The sequence below is a fragment of the Fukomys damarensis genome, unplaced genomic scaffold (genome assembly GCF_012274545.1).
Source record: "Fukomys damarensis isolate Sample0158 unplaced genomic scaffold, DMR_v1.0_HiC HiC_scaffold_15, whole genome shotgun sequence".
Taxonomy (NCBI): Eukaryota; Metazoa; Chordata; class Mammalia; order Rodentia; family Bathyergidae; genus Fukomys; species Fukomys damarensis.
Genome location: NW_022900927.1, coordinates 39,934,387 through 39,943,266, shown reverse-complemented (window position 1 = coordinate 39,943,266; position 8,880 = coordinate 39,934,387). Strand labels below are relative to the sequence as shown.

Sequence of the window (8,880 nt, the reverse complement as noted above, 5' to 3'; positions counted from 1 at the left end):
AGGCCTGAAGAAGATGTTCCAATGAACAAGCTCAATATCTCCAAGCAGGTATGGATCTTCACTTCTACCACTTTTGAACACAGGGTTGGATGATAGGTGATGTCCAGGCATCCATAGTTTGTAAGATTTCCTTTGAAAATATTCTTACTGTCACCAAAATTTCTTTCTAGCTCCACCAATGATTTATTTATTCATTTATTTTTTGAGACAACGTCTCACTACGCAGTTCAGGCTGGCCTTGAACTTGCAGCAATTTCCTGCCTTAGCCTCCTGAGTGCTAGGATTACAGGCATGTGCCACCATGCTTGGCTTCTTCCATCAATGAATTTGTGAATAGCATTTAGGTAACAAGTGCGAACTGTTCAAATGGTAACAAAGAAAGTTATGTTCAAGTGCCTTTATTTCTTTATGGAGGAAATGTATCTGCTCTTTAGCTATTGATACTGGGCAGTCCAAGGAGAAACCAGAATTTGCTTAGTAATTTGGCTTCCTGGGTGAAAAATATTTTTAGATATCTTCATTAATAATTTATGAATGAGGAAAATTTTACCAGAATAAATAAATTTAATATTCTTGTAACTTATCTTTACATTTTCTTAGTGCTCTGAAAATGTAGGCCCACTATGAATTCACTTTGAGCAATTATTAGAAATGATTAATGAAATCATAGTGCCCCCAAAACAAAGGTTAATGGCTGCACTCCAGAGCCTGGTCTTTGCTCTCCTCACCAAGCCTCTTCTGTAGGTTTATGATCAATATATAATAGCCCTTTTAACAGATCATATCAAAATATTGACGTGAGGGTATGTACACTTAATTCAACAAATTTTTTAAATTTTTATTTTATATGATGATGGAGAAAAAAAGATTTTGGTCTACAGCTGTGATAGTGATGGAAATTTAAGATGAACAAAGTGGTTTTTCTTTGTATTGATACACAAGTGTCCTGTCATACAGAGATGAAAGACTCTTGTCCTTCCCAGGGTGATTTTCAAATTAGAAGTGACGTTTCTTTCCTGGAGCATGATGTTTCTGTAAATGTGATTTTATATTTTCTGAAAACTATGACTTCTTGATTCTGTGGTGTATTTTAGAAAGGTCAGAATTGTCTGGGGAAACTTTTTTCCAGTCCATGGGTGCTCCCACACTTCTCACTCCCTCTGTAGAATGGCAAGTCCCACTGTGTAGATGACCTTTAAATGAATAAGGCTATCTGCACTGATGAGATGCTGGAGGCAAGCTCTGCTCTAGTTCAGAAAGGACAGTGCTGCACAAGTGTGGAGGAGGCTGGTCCCACAGGGAACCAAATCTTTAGGAAGATGCTATGGGACTTACTGTCCTCAGCAGCTCTGGGCTATCACCATAGAAGGAATCTTATTAATTTTCTGTCCACTTTATTTCACCAGTAATAAAAGAACTCTGTTTCATTACTGGTCATGGAAAAGGAGAAGAAAGACAAGAGTATTTTATACAGTGGGTGTTGATGACAATCTAGAGCCAAGGATTTCCATCATGGCTTTTTGTCACTGTTGGCTTTCAAATCCTAAGAAAGTCAAAAGTTTTGGGCAAATAGCCACTTTATGCACGGGTTTCCTTCTCAAAGAATGGAGATGATAATATGTATGCCATTGTATTGATGATACTGTAGGAAAAAAATAGCAATAAAAACAAAGTGGAAATAGCTGAAATTTTCTGAGTGATTACTATGGCCCAGGCATGGTTTTGAGCAACTGACACCTTTGAGTTGATTTAACCCTAATCACATAAAATGAGTGCATATGTATAAGGTGTGCAAAGCAGAGCAGGGAACATGTTAAGCACTCTTTACTTGGTAGCTATGATTCTGAAGAACTGCTGAATAATAGTCTATAATTAAACCCATTCTTCATTCTGATGGGCAGTTAGATTTTCTCTCCATTTTCACTTAAAATTTCTGGGCTGGGGAGTGGAGTGAGATGGCTGTTAGGCATTTAGACTATTTTCTTATTTCTTTTAAAGAATCAGTAGTATATTGTGTTAGTTACTTTTCTCTCATCATTGAGACAAAATACCCAACACCCAAAGTTAAAGGGAAAGAGTTTATTTAGCTTACAGTTTGTAGACGTTTTGGTCCATAAACAGCAGGTTCCAAGGCAGAATGGCACATAGCAGAGAGGCATCGCAGAAGAGACACAGTTCATGGTACCCTCAAGGTAGCAAAAGCAGCAAGGGACTGTAGCAGTGCCTTTCTGCCCCTTTTATCCCACCCAGACTACCAGGATTAGGGTGGTGCCAAAACAGTCAATTACATGTAGTGGTTTAGTAATCACACACCCTTAACCCCAGGATCACACTCTAGATCTAGCCACCTCTGAGAAAGACAGAATGAAGCTTGTGGGGGACATCTAGATACAAGCTACAACATATATATTCCTTTACCTCTCAAGAGAAGTTCTAAAAATAAATAAAAGATTATTTTTCTTTCTTTAAATATTGATGTGTAGTTAGCATTTGGATTACAATGTGCTACCCTTATCTCTCACCTCCAGACAAAATGTGACAGCAGAAAAGCTGAAAGCTATTCACTTGTTTCTTTTGCCAGTTTGAGTAAATAGTATAAATGTGATAAAATAGACAATATTAATTTGAGGAGTTCATGAAAGATGCTGATTTCCAGTTTTTAGTTTCCATTTATTGTTGGTTTCTATTTTTATTGCTTTTGTCTGCCTATTTCTGCTGATTGATGTTAATTGCTGGCCTCCTGACCAGATGCTGTTTTTTTGGCTTAAGATACTTTGGATTTTGTGACAGATACTAATGAGCTAAACCAGCTACTATCCTACCACTCTTGCTCTGTGACTGAAGAACAGAAGTTGGAGAATCTAGAAGGGCAGCTCTGAGGAATCCTGAACATCAGTGACAATTAAACCTTAGGCCGTGTCTCTAATTGCCCAGGGTCTCTTTATTTCCTCTGTTCATTTTAGAACAGGTTGTCCTAAGAGCCAGCACTGGTATAACATGCCTCAGAGATGTCACTATTTTAGTGACAACAAGACCAAGTATAGAAATCCCTCTCTCTCTCTCTCTCTCTCTCTCTATCTATCTATCTATATATATATATATATATATCGCAGTGTGATTGATATAAGATACAAGGGTCTTGTGAATTGTACTGTGGTTCCTTTAAAGAAAGCATCTAACTGGGCCAGGGATTTAACTCAATGGCACTGCACCTGCCTCACAAGGTCAAGGTCTTAAGTTCAATCCCAGGTACCAAAAAAAAAAAAAAAAAAAAAAAAAAAAAAAAAAGCATGTAATAGTTTATTTTATTTTATTTTATTTTGTATATCCATGCATTAATGAAGTAGAGAGTCTCTTCATATTGTTTGCTTGTATTTCTTCTTTTCATTATATTTTGTATTTCCATGCATTAATGAAGTAGAGAGTCTCTTCATATTGTTTGCTTGTATTTCTTCTTTTCATTATATCTTTAGTCCCTTTGCCTATTTTTAAAACTGGAATGGTTATTATGACACTGATTTCTAGGAACTTTTTTCATATACTATGGATGTTAATATTTGCTAAATGTTTTTTAGTACCAGGGATCGAACTCAGGCCCTTACGCTTGTGAGACAGACAACAGAACCACTGAGCTAAATCCTGGCCCAGCTAAATGTTTTTCAAACAATTTCCTCCCTAATTTTTCACATGTCTATTAACTTTATTTATAGTGTTTTTCTTTTAAATGTATTTTATTTATTATTTTTTTTTCATTTTTTAGATAAGGGCTCACTATGTTGTCCAGTCTGGCCTTGAACTCCTAATCTCATATGATCCTCCTGCTTCACACTCTCATAATGCCTGGGACTAGAGATATGAACCACATACCTGGCTGGGTTATTCAATTTTATCAAGGATCTGTTGAGATTATTATAAAGTTTTATTAATATGCTAGTGTAATAAATTACAATGATAAATGTAGTTAGTGATAAATAAATTCAATCAAACTCTTATAATTATAATGTTTTTATTTAAATTATAATGTTTTTTATTTTAATGCACTGTTGGATCAAACTTATAAATATTTTAATTAGAATGCCTGGACATATAGTCATAAGTAAGGTAGCTTAAATGTTGGATTGTTTATCTCTGTGTCTTTCTCTCTGCTTATTTGTTTGGATGCCATAATTTGTCTGCTTTTGATATTGAGGTTATATTATTCATAGGAACTATTACAATATTTCTTTTTTATGTCAGGATAATTAAATAGCATAAAAATGATCAATTTCTTGAACCTGAAAAAAGTTTATTAAAGCTGTATGAGGTCAGTTCCTTTTTCAGAGGCACCCTCTATATTGTTTATCTGTTGCTGTGTAAGAAATCATCCCCAAACTGAAACAACAATAACTAATCATTTTCTCACTGACTTGGGGGTGAGGCATTTAGGAGCAGCTTAGCTAGGAAATTGTTCCTTGAAGTTTCTCATGAGACTGCACTCAGATATATTGAACGTTTTCATATGAGCTGAGTGCAATAGTAGGCACAATAGGAAATACATGTTTGGCTTCTGTCAGGCTCCTTTCCTGGCTTGAAGGTCCTACAACCCTTGTAATAAGTGACATAATAAGTGTTTTTTGCATGTTAATAAGGTGTCTGGTGGCTGGGGCCACCTTGATAGCCTCAGGATGGAGGCTGGTTGCCAAGACATGCAACTTGTGATAGGAAACAACCAATACTTCTGAGGTCCAGGGAGGAAGGAAGGATTGGGAGATTGACTTAATAACCAAGAATTTAGTCAATCATGTCTGCCTAATAAAACATTTATAAAAACCCAAGGTTCAGAGAGATTTTGGTTTGCAGAACACAGCAGTGCTGCGAGGGTAGCACACTTAGAGAAGACACGGAGGCTCCATGCTCCTTGCTCTATCTTTTATCCTATGTACATCATCCAAATAGCTGTTGCTGAGTTGTATCCTTTATAATAAACTGGTAATCTAGTAAATGAACTGGATTCTATCTATGAGCAATTCTTTTCTTTTTTCAAGGTGTGCACTTTTATTGAACTGGTCTCTAAAGTCAGTGTACAGGTAAGCCCTGGCTGCCTCCACACTTCAACCCACTCCCAGGGAGAACAAAAACATTCATACAGCAAGCTGGGGAACTCAAAGGGGGGCCACTATGGCCGACCATTCAAAATAAAACAAAATAAAAAAGTATTAAGGCAAAGATTTAAAAATTTGCATTACATAATTTACACAAAAGCAATGCTGTCACCTCCCCTGCACGAACTTGGGAGGACTGGGCCCTCTCTGCAGAGTGGGGCAGCTTTTGGGAGGGTGAGGGACTTCCTGTAACAATGCATCTCACAATATTTGGAATGATTAAAAAACAAACAAAAAAAAAACAATGTACAATCAAAGTCCTCGGCCACACTGTAGAACTTTGGGGATGCTCACTCCAACCGACGGTCACCGTCACCGTTCCAGTTTTTAAATCCTGAGTCAAAAGCGCCAAAACAAAAAAGAAAAAGCAAATAAAGCCATGCCAATCTCATCTGGTTTTTTGCGCGCATTAGGTTTTGTCAAGAAAGGGTGAAACGCAGCGAAGTAATAGTACGCCTAAAAGCATTTGCCGTGCGCGATGGAGGTGCACGATGGAGGGGCAAGACTCTTCGTACTCTTACTTGCTGATCCACAGGTGCTGCAAGGTGGAGAGCGAGGCCAGGGTGGAGCCGCTGATCCACACAGAGTACTTGCGCTCAGGGGGAGCGACGATCTTGATCTTCGTGGTGCTGGGTGCCAGGGCTGTGATCTCCTTCTGCATCCTGTCGGCGATGCCTGGGTACGTGGTAGTGTGTTAGCATATAGGTCCTTGCATTTCATCACGGATGCCACAGGATTCCATGCGCGGGAAAGAGGGCTGGAAGAGTGCCTCGGGCAGCTGTAACTCTTCTCCGGGAGGTGGAGGATACGGCCTGGCCATCTCCTGCTCGAAGTCCAGGGTGACATAGCACAGCTTCTCCTTAATGTTACGCACGATTTCCCGCTCGGCCGTGGTGGGGAAGCTGTAGCCACGTTCCGTCAGAATCTTCATGAGTTAGTCTGTCAGGTCCCGGCCAGTCAGGTCCAGACGCAGGATGGTGTGGGGGGTTGTAGCCCTCATAGATGGGCACCGTGTGGGTGACCTGTCACCGGAGTCCATCAGGATGCCAGTGGTGCGGCCAGAGGCGTACAGGGACAGCACAGCCTGGATGGCCACGTACATGGCTGGGGTGTTGAAAGTCCTGAACACGAACTGGGTCGTCTTGTCACGGTTAGCTTTGGGCTTCAGCGGAGCCTCCGTCAGCAGCACGGGGTGCTCCTCAGGGGCTGCGCGCAACTCGTTGTAGAAGGTGTGGTGCCAGATCTTCTTATGTCTTATGACCTGATTCTATTATTTTTTTAAAGAGAAGAGAGGAGAGTGGAGGGCTTGAGGAAAGCCAATGCTTGAAATGTAACCCACAGAGCAAAATGGAATTTTGCAAGTTAGAATTTTTTCCTTTAGGAACAAGTCGCTTCTCCAGACTTCCTCATGCCATGATGTGACCCACCCCCCTTTCTTCAGTTGCTGGCCCAAGGAGGTCAAAGTCCAGGCCCCTGGATAAGGAAGAGAGGAGGCAAAGATGGCCCTGAGGGATGACACAAGCTTGTGGCGGTCTATTGCCTCATTGTATTTGCCTCTCCTCTCTCTACTTTAAATCTCTTTCTTACTATAAAAGTCCCCTAGTACAATAAAATAAAATAAAATAAAAAATGCCCTTATGCACCTGGGCCCAGGGAAGTGATGATTTGTGGAAATATGAGTCCTCTCCACCTCTTCAGAACACGCTTTGAATGAAACCTTTGCCTTTCACCACACCTCCTTTGGTTTGCTCGGGAGTGGTGAGCAGCGGGACCTGAGCGTACGGCGGACCAGAGTGGTTAGTAGCAGAAAGGGGGAGCAGCCTGTGAGGATCTATGGTTAGCTTGTGTGTTTGTTTTGAGACAGGATCTGGCTATGTAGCTCAGGCTGGCCTTCTCCTGAGTGCTGGGATTACAAGTGAGCACCACCACACGCGGTGAGAACGCAGAATTCTACACAGATGCTAAAGTAGGTTTGCAGAAGCAAGAAAGAGCAGAAACAGAACAGTAGGGTCAAGAACTGGGTTTGGGAATTTTCAGTTTGGATACTTATTACCTGTACAACCTTCGATAAATATTGTACCTTCTCCAAACCTCATCTTCTTTATATGCAAAATAATAGTATTAGAACCTATAACCATAATTGTCAGAATTAAATGACATACACATTAAAACCATAGCTCTCTGTTGTATAGTGAGCTTATTGTTTTCCATACTGAGTTAAAAGAATCAGTACTTTCTTAGTTTTTTGTTTTGTTTTGTTTTAGTAATGGGGATCGAACTCACACTTGCCAGGCAAGTGCTAGGCTGCTGAGCTAAATCCATGGCCCTCTTAGTACTTTTTAATAGTTCATAGGCATAATGCATTTGAAAACAATTGAAAATTCTTGATTTTTAGAGTAACAAATAAATAATATTGTAACAATTTTATTAACACCTGGCTTCTCTAAGGACAAGAACTTCATATAAATTGCTCACACTGGTATATAATAGATATTCAAAAAGTTATTGTCTGGCATATGAATACATGCGTTCATGCATATCACGATAAAATTGTTCAGACACTAGAAATGTCATAACCAGCTATGAATCTATTTTGTGATCATAAAGTCTTCCATTTTAGTAACACTTGAAATCTATAAAGTTGCTTCCCACTGGTGAAGGTGATGAATCTGTGAGGAAGATTTGAACAGTACTATTATCCTTTTATTTTATTCATTTATTTTTTTGGGGGGGTACCAGGGATCGAACTCAAGTCCTTGCACTTGCAAGGCAGGTGCAGTGCCACTGAGCTAAATCCCCAGCCCACTATTATCCTATTTTAATAAATGGGAAAATAAAGCAATAGAATAAGATACTAATATTATATTACTAAAAGATGACAGAGGCAAAACTAAGAGAACAGTTTTATGACTCCCTCCTTAATTTTTGGAAAACTTTTCAATATGTTTAGTATATGTGCTGCTGAAGCGAGCACTGCTTTTCAATATGTTTAAAACAGTGATATGAATTCCTTAAAAATCATCTTGTACACAGAGAGCTGTGGACCTAGGCAAATGTTCAGAGCATACTATCATTTACATATCTGGCACCAGTAGCATAAGCCCACTGTATTATTCTGTTTTGTGTTGTCATCGCAAAATACCTGAGGCAGTGTAACATTAAGGAGTTAATTTTGCTCCTGCACTGTTATTTTGGTTCCTGCACTGTTCTAAAACGACTTACAGTTGTAAATATTTCTTCTAATACTTTTATCACTGATAAGGGAACAGTTGCAGATGGCAGATTAATAAACAATCTCAAATTCACAAATTAAAATGTGTGAAATCTGAAATTATGGACTTCGGATCCAAATTCTTTGGAAAGAAATTTACCCCTCTGAAGTTCCAACATGTCTTCCACTCACTGTAGTATTTTTAGAGCTAGGAAAAGGGAGAATTATCCTCAGAAATGACAAATTACTTTGGGAAATGAACCTCCCCAGAAGAATGTTAAGAAGGAAATTACTTACATCAGAATTTTAAGCTCTAAAAGGCCACCATCTGGCCAGAACTTGTTTTATCCCTTTATGAGGCCATGTAAAACCCACAACATAGAAAAGCTTACATAATAAGCATCCACTTTAAAATATAATGTGCAACATTAATACAGAATAGTAGAACTGAGATCATTTTATTACATCTTCAAATATCATTTCAATGGCTGCTGTACTACGTCATCGTTGAGTCTGCAAAGAAATGAG

General features: G+C 39.0%; 1 pseudogene; it reads right to left on the bottom strand.

Moving 5' to 3' along the window:
* Positions 1-5,006: 5,006 nt before the first annotated feature.
* On the bottom strand, positions 5,007-8,273 carry LOC104873079 (annotated as a pseudogene).
* Positions 8,274-8,880: the final 607 nt, after the last annotated feature.